Raw genomic sequence first — 12960 nt, 5'->3', positions numbered from 1 at the left:
TATAAATACTAAGTACTGATCTACTACTTAAGGGTTAGTAATAAACTTCAATATTGCAATTTTTAACTAAAAAATTTTAATTCAATACTTTGTTTCATTTTTAGACAATTATTTAAAAAAAAAATTGTATGTTAATATTATAACACGTTTTAAATTTGAATATATATTCAAATAGAAAAAACTTCCCAAACTTACTCACGAAAATGTCAAATGATCTTATAATATGATTAAATAATAAATCCTTGATTTTTGCACATTTTTGTTCTATTTTTTTAATAAACTGCCAAATATCAATTAGTTAAATTTGCCAGCAATTTTAAGAAAACTAGTGACTTGCCTTTCTAAATAAATGACAAAAATAAAAAAAAACACATTCTAAACTTTTTAACTAAAAAGAATATAATAAAACAAGAATATTCATTTTTACGGTTGAAAAGTATGTTGCATGCAACGCACTGCAACTGCATATGAGTGTAAAACACAAATCATATGCTCCATAGGCAAAACATAAATCGCGTGTAAATATGTTGTCGTTTTTGTTTTTTTCTCTTTTCAAGAGTGAGAGATTTTTCTTGTTGCAAATTTGACACTGACAATTTATTGAATGTGTTACTTTCTAATGATTCTGCTGTGTAATTAATTTGAATGTTTGATGAGATATTGAGTGGTTTACTAAAAGCATGTCAATGGTGATAATTCTCAATAAAAACTGTTCTTTTTGCAGACATTTATTTAGAAATTCTAAATAAGATACGTTTTGTTATAGAAAACTCTGAATATCGTAAAATTTTCTATGGAAAATTCCAAATATTGTAAAATTTTCCAAGTCGCAAAAATTTCTATAAAAAATGCGTAATATCGTAAATTTTTCATATAATAGTATTGATATCGTTAAAATGTCTAAAGAAAGTCTTAATATCGTAAAAATTTCATAACATCGTAAAAATTTCTTCAGAAAATCTTAATGTCGTAAAAAAATTCAATAGAATATTCTTAATATCGTAAAAATGTTAAATTAATTCTTAATATTGTAAAATTGTCTATATAATAGTCTATATCGTAAAAATTTACGTTAAGAATTCTAAATATCGTAAAATTCCTAATAGTGTAAAATTTTCAATGCAAATTTTTAAACACCGTAAAATTTTCTATATAATGGTCCTGATATTGTAATAATTTCTATGTAAAATTCTTAATATCGTAATAATTTTTCTATAAAATTTTTAAAATTTTCTAATTAAATAACAGAAAATACTTAATATCATAAAAAATTTCTATAGAAAAATTAATATATCGTAAGAATTTCTATATTAAATCTTGATATCGTTTTATTGAAGATTCTTAATATGGTAATATCGTAAAAAATTCTATATTAATTTCTGATTATCGTATAATTTTCTATAGTAATTCTTAATATTGCAAAATTGTCTATACAATAGCCTTGATATCGTAAAAATTTCTACACACAGTTCTTAATTTTGTAAAATTTTTTACATAATAGTCTTAATATCGTAAAAGTTCCTTTAGAAAATTCTATATATTGTCAAATTTTCTTTAGACAATTCTTAATATCGTAAAATTTTCTTTAACAAATTATTGACATCGTAAAGTTTTGTATAAATAGTTCTTGATATCGTAAAGTTTTCTAAAGAAAACTCTTAATATCGTAAAATTTTCTATAAATAATTCTTGATATCGTAAAGTTTTCTATAGAAAATTCTTATTATCGTAAAGATTTTAATAAAAATTTCTAATAAAGTGAAATTTTTTATAGAATTATGTGTAAAATTTTCTATAGGAAATTCTTAATATCGTAAAATTTTATGTAACCTTTTTTTTTGTCGTAACATTTTTATAGAAAACTCGTCATATTGTATCGTTCATGGAAAATTATAATATCGTAAAAAATTCTATAGAAAATCCTTAAAAATTTTGTTCCTTACATTTGAAATCAGTGTCCCTTTGATCCCAAGATCACAAGATCACAAGTCCACATTCGTGTGAAATCATTTGAAGGAGTTTTCCCGCCCGGTTCTATTTATTCAATGTGGACATGTAGCATTCAATCGTACGTGAGTACCTGGCCTTACCCACTGGGTAGACTTGAACAACAGTCAAAGAAGAACTCTTCCCGCGAATTTGGGTTTAAACCACAGCCAATTCCGAAGGAACCTCAACCAACTGACAAGGCAGGACATAGTCCTGCGGGCAACTGACCACCCATAGTACCAGATTATGCGGTGCTCTTTGACCTCTTTGCAATCTATGCAAGGACTAAGCTAGGCAGTAGACTGTAACCAATTTTTTAGTCCCGGCCAGACTAGAGGTAATGGACACCTCGTACCCCGGGATTGCAATAACACCAAGGTAACATGCCCCCGGGTGGATGCCCACGATTATTAGATGCTAGCAGGTAGCAGACCTATAAAGACCTTCCTTAAAAGCTGAAGAGCTTCGTTGTTACAAAAATTGGTTTCATAGTATGAAGGTCCATAAGGAAAGAAAACTATAATTGGAAAATCAGCAGATCGATTCATATTCCCTGAAAATCGTTTAACAATCAACTTATAAAAGTTGTCCACTTGCAAAAATTTCTTATTAGATTTGATCAAAAGTATCTCAACTAAATAAATAACAATTCAAGAAGGTGGAAAATAGATTAGTTTGTCAAAAAATAACCCACATGTTGCAAACTGACAGATAAATTAATTATACCTAAGCATTACTTTAAACACACACTGTTAGTAAGAAACTATTATAGAAGAGGAACAAGTACATGAAAATAAATAAACAATTGCGTGGCACAGTTAACAAACTTGCAAGCAAACAAACTACTAACAGCTTCAAAATGTTGCAAAAAACCAACATATAAACAACAACAGCAGCAACATTCTGGCTGTCCATATGTTTAAGATAAAAATCTTAAAAAAAACACCATTATGCCACATGTTCTACATACGAGACATTAAAGTTGCATAATTCAGAAAAAAAAGCCAACTTCTTGCAATCAATAAAAATTTTTTTACTAAAATTGTCTAACAGGTGTTTGGGTTAAAATTTCTTTACTTTTTTTTTCGTCTGATCATCTTAAATATTTCAAGTTCTAGTTTACGCTTGATTACAAAACAAGCTGAGCAAAAAAAAAATCGAAAAAAAAGAAAGACAAACTTTAAAAGACAACAATAAAAAGAGAAGAAAAATACAAAAAAAAATTACCAAATGGTCATCATAAAGTTTAGTGTTGCAACGGTTAATTGAAAATAAATTGAAAATTTGGTTTTGACCATAAACATGCTTGCAGCTCTAACATAAACTCAAACACTGGTTTATGAGTTTGTTAGGAAGATTTTTAAGGCAAATAAATTCGTAAAGATTCTTAAGCAAGTCAGGTGACTAAAATCTTTTTGGGCTGGATTAAATTGAGTAGACAACGTTTGTATTATTTTTGCTTTTAAATGTTTGATTTTTTATGGTTATTATTGATCTTTTTTTTAGCAATTGTCCAGTGTACAGAACTCGGTCACTGAAAGGAATCGTTAATATCAATTGGTAGATTTTTTTTTAGATTTTTATGGATAATTATATTTTTATTTTATTAGTGTCCTCATTTATGTCTTAAGTACTTACAATAACGTTATTAATATAACAGTAAGAGATTACATGGAATTCGTGAGAAGGGTATATATAAGTTTGTCATTCCGTTTGTAACTTCTATAACATAATTTTCCGACCCTATAAAGTATATAAATTCTAGATCCTTATAGATAGCGGAGTCGATTAAGCCTTGTCCGTCTGTCTGTTGAAATCAGTTTTTAGAGGACCCCAGATATCGGCGAGATCCGAATCTTCAATAATTCTGTTAGACATGCTTTCGAGAAGATCGCTATTTAAAATCAGCAAAATCGGTCGATCAATAACGGAGATATGAGCAAAAATCCGAGACAACCTCTGAAAATTTCATCAAAAAATGTCATATTTTTTCATGCTTTGTTAAAAAAGCAACAACACTGTATATTAAAAAAAAGATGTACACGTGTGTGTAGATGTTTTTGGTTTTATTCAGCTGTGAATTTTTTTGTATGTTTAGATGCTGTTGACGTCATTGCGTTGTTTATTTTGTTTCTAAACTAATATGTTTAAAAAACACTATGGTGAAGGGTATATAAAATTCGGCACAGGCGAATATAGCACTCTTACTTGTTTTATTATTAAAAAAATGGTCAAGAACTCAATACCTACATCAGAATACCTACATAGATAAAAAATAACACAATCACAGTGAACTTTAACCCGAATATATCCTCTGATAATCAAGATGTATTGCTCAAAGCACTTGCAGATAAAAACAAGATTTCCCAGGAAGTTTGATGACATTGTATTCATGAGATGTTATGCTAAACAAGCCATCCGATTTAAACAAGGTTGAATTCGGAATTTAAGTCGATCAGTTTTATGGAAGCATGGTAACGTTGTTCAGGTTTTAAGGATTAAATACGAAAATAATAGGTCTCTTACTGAAACTAGTTTATGAAATATAGGAAGATCCATTTTGTCAGAACATTGCAACTTTGCAAATAACTTTACAATCAGTAAGGAAAAAAGTAGACCGTAAAATTTTCCCTTCAGAATAGACGATGGGGAATAAATCTATCCTGATTAATGGTATCTGACCGGGAAATTTCATCTGTATTTAAACTCCCTTTCACAGGGCATTCCCCTGCTTGGTTGCACAACATAACGTTAACATTCCGCTTTGTATAAAATTTATCAGAAATGGTTGAAATTGGGCGATGAAGATTAAGGAACTCATTAGGTCCACCACTGAAACTTGTAGAATACTTCTTCTTTTCACCGTGGTTTTTCGAATCCTTTAATGTGGAAGAATCTGACCTGCAAAGTTTTTCAGATGGACTGAGCACTACGAAAAATTTCACCTGTATTTAAACTCCCTTTTACAGGGCATGGGCAAGCACTATCCTGTATGACACAACATTCCCCTTTATAGTACTCAGCAAACAAGATTGATGTTAAAATTTAATATAAACTCGCATTTACATGGCATGACTTAGAACCGTTTGGTCGTACATGGTTGCACAACCTTGGATAAATATTCCCTTATATATATAATATGGAAAATGGTTGATGATTAGGCGATAAAGATAAAGGAACTCAAGAGGTTCACCACTGAAACTTGCTGAATACTCATAGTGCTTTGCTTCTTCTTTTCACCCTGATTTTTCGCGCCCTTTAATGTAGAATACTTTAGAATGTCGGAAATCGATTGTTTAAGGAATCTGATGCAAATACGGCAAAGGTTAGCCTAGGAAATAGAGCTTAGGTGATTATAAACCTGATCTGCAAAGGCGGAATTTTGTCCCATAAAGACCGCGTTAATACTCTTTGTGCTAAGATAAATTACGAAATCGAGACCGCAGAGTAAAATCTTGTTTTCCCACTTGTATTTGGTTCATATCATATCATAGGATACGTGAGTATATGAAAGCATTTGAAGTTAGACTCTCAGTTCCAACGTAAAAAGGTCGATAAGTCTTCCCATCACTGTGTGCAATATTTGACATTTGGGTTATAAAAGAAATTCAGATTAGGTGATGTGCCATTGCCCCTTACAGAATTTATACTATAAAAAGGATTAAAACATCTTCTGATCGACTTAATCTCCTACAATCTCTGCAACGTATTTAAAGCAAATTTGTGTTATCGATCATATTCTACAAGATTTTACATTCATTGCATGTCACAGAATGTAAGTTCTTCAATATAGAATAATATAACGTCAAACGGTTCGTCCTTTGACAAAACTAATTAAATTGTCACAAAATCGGAAATTTTGGCTTCTTAACGCCTCCGAATGATATTCAGTTTGCGGAGTTAAAACTAGTTTTCGGAACTTATACGCCTCTATAAGTATAAAAGGAAAAAATAAATGAATCTATCCTAAACAAAACTGTAACACAACATAACATTTATATTCCCCTGGTTATGGAATCGACAATGTTTAGATGTTTACAAAATATCCGAAATGCTTGAACCCTTATTCCACAAACAAGGAGTGAGGGTGCTCAGACGATATTAGGTTCATGAGTATAACTCGTTTCATGTTATTTGAGTAGCATCGAAGATTAACGACACCCTTGTAAGAAAGTCGTAAAAGGTCGCAACTCTGAAAGGAATCATAACACAATTAGCGATCATATACTATTTCCCCCGATTAAGAATGAATGATTATCTCGTTATTTCAGTAATAGTAATATGTTCCAAAATTCAAAAAACTCTTTAACTGTAATTATTTCGAAATGTCATGACAAATATTTCAAAATTGATGAAGCTGATAACGAAACCCAAAGAAAAAAATGTTAGTGCATAAACCACACATCACAAAACAATTCACATAACACCCACTAGAGCACTTAATGTCACATTGTTTATTCTGCGAATTTTTGTATACTTTTGGAAAACCCGATCTTAATCTAACCAAAAAAAAAAAATGCCAAAAAATACTAACATGCCATAAGGGAAAAAAGGTAGACAAAATGAAACGAAATAAAATGCAAAACAATTGTTTGTCAATCGTTGTGTGTACGCACTGTTTTGATCATTTATATGCGATTATAATGCAAATATGCCTTAAACGACTGTCAAATGATGCCGAGCAGCAGTAAACATAGAAAGAAAAGCCCAACCAAACAATCATTATATTTGTAGCAAAAGATACAAAAACTAAGATAACTACTCATACAAAAGAGCGTGTGAGTATGTGGATACTACCACTTGCAACAATATGCCTCTAACGGTTTTCCATAAAGTGCAACATTTTAGAAATGTTTGGAAAAAAATAATGTACCATTAGTTGAAAACACCAAATAGGAGGCAGACAGCAATATATTCACACACACATACACATCTAACTAATATCTATTCAATTTATCATAGTTACTGGCAAATACTAACAACCCAAAGTTTAAGATAAAAGAAGAAAAAGAAATGTCTGGCCAAAACTGTTCTATTTGTTAGTAGTAGTTAGTATAAACATTTAGAACCAACTGGGATTTTAATTTATTCGTACATGTAGTGACTGTTCTTGCATTATTTAACCAATTCCCATTAAAAAATATATATACTAGTGGGTATAATATTTTATTTTAAGATTATATAACTGGATTGTCACACTGAACTAAATATCAGAAAGCCTGTTTTGCATATGTGTGTTTGTTTCTTAAAGATTTTACCATTAAAATTCTTTTAATTGAACATTGATTAAAATTATTAACTACAACTACTGTTATAGAAGGCATAACTACATACATATGTTCATATTTACATATAAATGTGAAAGTGCAGAGGTGTGAAATATTGTTTTAACTTCTTATACAGAGTCACAAAATAATTTTTAGCTCTTGCTCTTCAACGAATTAAGAAAACTCACAATCTCCAACTATTTATACAGGTGGACCGTTGTGGTCCAGTATGACTACGAATTGTCGGTGCTTTACGTGAACACCTGCCTTGACGGCCTCTTTTCACGGTGGTCTTTTTCATCCACTGGGTAGACTTGAGAACGGTCTACCACACGCTCCTTAATCCTTCTATGAGGATTTCAGATGGCAATTTTTATACATGAATGGTCCGGTCCTTGTACAAGCATTTTGCTGATATACTAGAGTTATCTAATCTCTTGCCATAATAGCCCACTTTGCCTATTGCATACACCGACAAGGAAATGCAATCACTAGTCTAAAGCCAAGAGAAGGAGTATAACCCCAACAACAACATCCGGATATACCGGAAGGTAACCACTCCTATGATGACATGAAAGATTTCACTTGAAAATACAATCATCATCATCTAATGAACCATTCAAGTACATTCTATAGACTAGACTATAGACTAGACTATAGACTAGACTATAGACTAGACTATAGACTAGACTATAGACTAGACTATAGACTAGACTATAGACTAGACTATAGACTAGACTATAGACTAGACTATAGACTAGACTATAGACTAGACTATAGACTAGACTATAGACTAGACTATAGACTAGACTATAGACTAGACTATAGACTAGACTATAGACTAGACTATAGACTAGATTATAGACTAAAGACTAGTATATGGATTAGATTATAGACTAAACTATAGTCAAGACACGTGACGGTAAATAGAGTCTGTGTAAGAGAAAATGTTATAATTAAAAGCAATAGTTGCGTTGACCCAACTAAATTTTATTAAAAATTATTATTTAAGCAAAATTTTCATGTTTTTTTAAATGTTAATTAAATAAATTTCATGACAAGAAAATCTATCAAGTTTCAGGTGCGATTACATATTATTTAGTAGACCAAATCAAAAAAATAATTAATTTAACAGGTAGAAGAAATGTGTGTAACAGCAAATGAAAAAATATATCTAAAGAATATTAATAGAAGAAAAAAAAAAACAACAAATTACGGGTTTCTTCAAGTTGTTGTTCTTGTAAATGTTAAAGAAGTTGTTTTTATTTTGAACTACCCCAATAATTTTATTTCGTTTTTTATTTGTTTTCGAATTTTAATTAACACAAACAATCACGGCAACAGCGACAAGTGAATTGTATATAAAAAAAATAAGAAAACATGTGTGTGACGTTGTTATGATTATTTTTAGTTTTGTTTTGATTCTGATATTCGTGCGATGTTTTTCTTGCTTTTTACACAACTGGGAGAGTTTAATTCTTGAGAGCTGTTTACGATTCGATGTTTTCTTCGTCTTTTTTGTGTTTTTGTTATTTTTATACACAAATTTTTGCTCTACGTGGGGAACCTATAGAAAATTGTGCAGCACCAATTCAATACAGTCATTTACTAACAACCAGCACCTACGGACTCCGGTGTGGAATATATTATTTTCCGTATTTTTTTTCTTTTTTGTTGCTATTTCTTCAGCTACATATCTTCTGAACCACATAGAGTTTTGTCAGTGACAGTGTGATAGTTTTGTTTTTTTGTTGCGTGTGACGTTTGAATTACGACGGTGTGAAAACGTTAGAATATATAAAGTTTTAAAAATTAAAATTAAAAAAATATAAAATAAATATTTATTAAAGAAATTAGCAAATTCTATAATTAAACTAAATTAACAACAATTAGAAAAACAAAAAAAAAAAAAGGAAAGTTTGCTGTAAATACCGTTAAAAAAGAGAGAAAAAAGCACGATCATTTGTTGTAACTTATTAACAAAAAATAAAAATAAAAAACAATTTTGTTTAAACGATATTTTACTATTAACGACAACAACAACAGCAAAAAATATTTAAAAACAAAACAACAATAAATACTTACATATTTAAACAGTCGCGTCGCAATCCATTATATTTAAAAATTTAAAAAAAAATATTTATTTATATTTGTGTTTTTTTCCAGTTAAACAATTGTATTTTAGTGCAAAAAAAAAATAAAAAAATACAAACCTTTATTTTTGCGTGTTTAATAACACTTCGTTTTATGGGTTTTTACATTTTTTTTGTTACAAAAAATTAATTTTTAATAATAAAAATTAAATCAAGTGTTTCTTGAAAAAATCGCGTTTTTTAACCAAAAATTATCAACTTTAATCGTATCCACTTAAACAAATTAATTATGTGTGAAAATATTGTTTAAAAAAAGTAAGATGCAAAAACAAAATACTTCAAATTTAAAGAAAATATATAATCATCATTAAAAAAAATTATACCAAAAATATTTTACAACAAATTTGAAAAATTTTAAAGCATTTTAAATTTTTGATAATATTAAATAAATTTAGCTGCACAATTTTATGGAGTTAATATAAGTTTTTCATTTCATTTGCAACACTAACAAATTATTCTTTTTTCGATCAAATTCTACAGTTATTTAGCAGTTAATATTTAGATATCCTGATAAAACAGATCGACAAAAAAGTCAAAACCCAGAAACTAAATAAATAGTATTTTTAAACCAGTTATGACTAAAAATGTTTTCGAGGGGTCACTTGCCCATTTACAAATTTAATTGATAGTTCGATATTTTTGAAAGAGATAACAACATTTCTAGAAGAAGGACTTAAAAAAGAACTTTAGAAGGCAAACATATATGGGGTAGACCGACTCACAAAAAACGGTGCTTGAGTTACCCCCTTCAAAATATTCGCTGTAATGTAATATGATGTTACCCAAAATATTTTCGTCTATGTTTTGTCCATTCGTTAGCTGGACCATTTTCAAGAAAATATAGATTTTTCATGTTCAATATTTTACCAAGCTTAAAATAATCTTTGTTATATTTTTTTTAGAGTTCCCAAAATATTTCAATTTCTGTCCGTTCGTGTGCTGGACCGCTTACAAAAAAGTTCCTTTTCCCTAAAAATTTTAAATATTTGGGAATATGACAATTATTAACAGACGGTTATTTATGATTAATAGATCATTGGACGCGGCTTTAAAACCCCTTTCAAACGATACACCATATTGGATCTTTTGTTTCAAAACAAAACAAAAAATTAAAAAAAAAATAATTCTAAAATACCTTCTTTTATTTGGTCCAGCTTACGAACGGTCATCGCTAGACTTAAAATATTTTGGGAATCATCATAAAACAAAGCAAGGTAAATTTTGAGAGGGGTAACAAAAACACGTTTTTGCTTTACATACAGAGTGAGTCGGTCTAATATGGGGGCTCTGATCTTGTATGGCCCGGATATTGCCACATTTTCTAGGGTTAACGGAAAATATTTTACTAAATTTCACCCAATTTCTCCTTGTTTTTCATTGGATTCTATGTATCATCAACAGACGGACAAAAATGTCTCAATCGTCTTAGAATTTTATAAGGACTCATAATACTTTATACTTTACGTAGTCTACTTGTGGTATTTCGATGTAAATGCTAAATAATCCAATTATATGGATCAGTTGTTATCATTTAGTAAAATTGCTACTGATCTCTGGACTTATTTAAGAATTTAATCTTACTCTTAATTTCCATACATTAAAGATTATATATTCGTAGTACTTATAGATAGCAGATTCTATTTAGCCATGTTCGTTTGTCTGTATATCTGGATTCTTATAGATAGCGGGATCGGTTTCATCATACTCTTCTAGACTTACTTGAGAATTTACTCTTCTTATTTCTAAACATAGAAAATTACATATGTATATTCCGAGACCTTTTAGATAGCAGAGCTTATTAGACATGTTCGTCTGTCTGTCAGTCTGTATATCGGGATTATTATATAGAGCGGGATCGATTAGGCTATACCATTCTCTCCATTCCATGATGATAGATCCCATTTGATGTATTGCAATCCCCGGTTATAGAGGTGCTACTAATACCTCTAGTCTGATGAGTCTATAATTTCTGAACCTAAATTTGCTGAACGAAGAAACAAACTTTTAATATCTATATTTATAACTTTTATTTCAATAAATTTCACTGAAAAATTATATGAATTTTAATGCTTTTTTTTTAATTAATTGCTAATTACGGGTTTTGAAAGTTGTTCTCAGACATACATACATATAGGTATGTAGGTATTTGTTGCTAATTATTTAAACAAGTGTTATTTATTAACGGCTAATATTAATATTAAGCAAAAAATTTACGTTTATACATATTTTTTAAAATTTTTTTTCTAAAAATAGTTACCAAAAAGGGAAGAGAAGCCATTTAAGGACTGAATAAGAAAATTTATTTTAAAAAATTTTGTCTAAAAGATTTAGTTTGAATAAAAATGAATTAAGTGAAAATTAGTGTTAAATATATTATTCTGAATCGGATAATAAATCTCTTTATTCATTAAAATGTCTTACTCTATCAAAAAATATTCGTATAAACAAATTCAACTTCTTAGAAGTCATTACGTAAGTGGTGGAAAAAAGCGCAATCATTTTTATTTGTCAAAAATCTGTTAAAAACCAAGAACACCACTAAAACTATTGTAGTTCCTCAAATGAGAATTGTGTCTGACCGTTAATCTCTTGTTTTTTTGTTCAGTCTCTATTGTCGTTTTTTTATATTATTGTTCATTTCAAATTTGTATTTGATTAATTTTGTTTATATCGACTTGATTATGCAACAAAATACAAGAATACGTTGTGTTCAACATTTATAAATTTTATTTCTTTAAGATATTTTTGAATTTTATTCTAAACATTTTAATTTTAGTTTTTTGAAAAAAAAAAAATCATAAACTTGCAAAACATGATGTTTATGTTTTTTTTTTCATTTGAAGGTTGTTTGATTTTGGGAAAATCATTATTACAATTTTCTCGTGTTGCGGTTTAAATAGATTTTTTTCTGCTTTTGGTTTTTCACTTTGTCTAAAGGTCAATTTATTAAACTAATTGCATCCCGATGAGAACTAAAAATAATGTAATTTTTGTACATAAAGTGTTGAAATAAAATGTTTAATTAGATGACGCCCCGTTGTCTCTTTAAAAATGAGAAGAAATATCATCATTATTAAAAAGAATTTTAAAATTGTATTCATAATTGAAAATTAGCTGAGAAATGTTTAGGATGTTTGGCAGTGATGGAGTTGTTTTTTTTTAGCTTTTAAATTATATTTAAGTAGTTTTTATAAGTTAATGGACTTGTTCTTTTTCAAAATCTTTTATTAGTTTATTGTAGATTCGTTTTCTTCTAAATTAAAAAATCATGACCGCTTTAGTATCTAATTTTTTCTGTTGTTTATTTACACGCTAATTAAAACCAATTTTCTATAACAATCGCATTTTACATTAATTAATATATGTACTTGCTGGATGCAGGAGCGTTTGCAAGGGGTAAGGGGTTTTAGACTAAACTGTAGACTAGAATTTAAACTGAACTTTAGACTAGGCTATAGACTAGACTAGACTATAGACTAGACTATAGACTAGACTATAGACTAGACTATAGACTAGACTATAGACTAGACTATAGACTAGACTATAGACTA

At 29.1% G+C, this 12960-nt stretch overlaps 1 protein-coding gene across 5 annotated transcripts in view; it reads left to right on the top strand.

The window, feature by feature from the left end:
• The window catches only part of LOC111680600, a 59484-nt gene that overhangs the window by 24519 nt on the left and 22005 nt on the right, over positions 1-12960 (top strand). For 2 of the 5 annotated variants that reach the window (XM_046947474.1, XM_046947476.1), the window contains exon 1: positions 9477-9664. The exons of 2 other annotated variants lie outside the window; for them this stretch is intronic. The gene's annotated coding sequence lies outside the window, so the exon portion shown is untranslated. Of the gene's footprint in view, positions 1-9476; positions 9665-11871; positions 11874-12960 lie in introns of those variants that run through there. One more of the 5 variants, XM_046947475.1, reaches the window with a different exon arrangement.

The sequence above is a fragment of the Lucilia cuprina genome, chromosome 3 (assembly GCF_022045245.1).
Source record: "Lucilia cuprina isolate Lc7/37 chromosome 3, ASM2204524v1, whole genome shotgun sequence".
NCBI classification, from domain to species: domain Eukaryota; kingdom Metazoa; phylum Arthropoda; class Insecta; order Diptera; family Calliphoridae; genus Lucilia; species Lucilia cuprina.
This window is presented reverse-complemented; position numbering and strand designations above follow the sequence as displayed.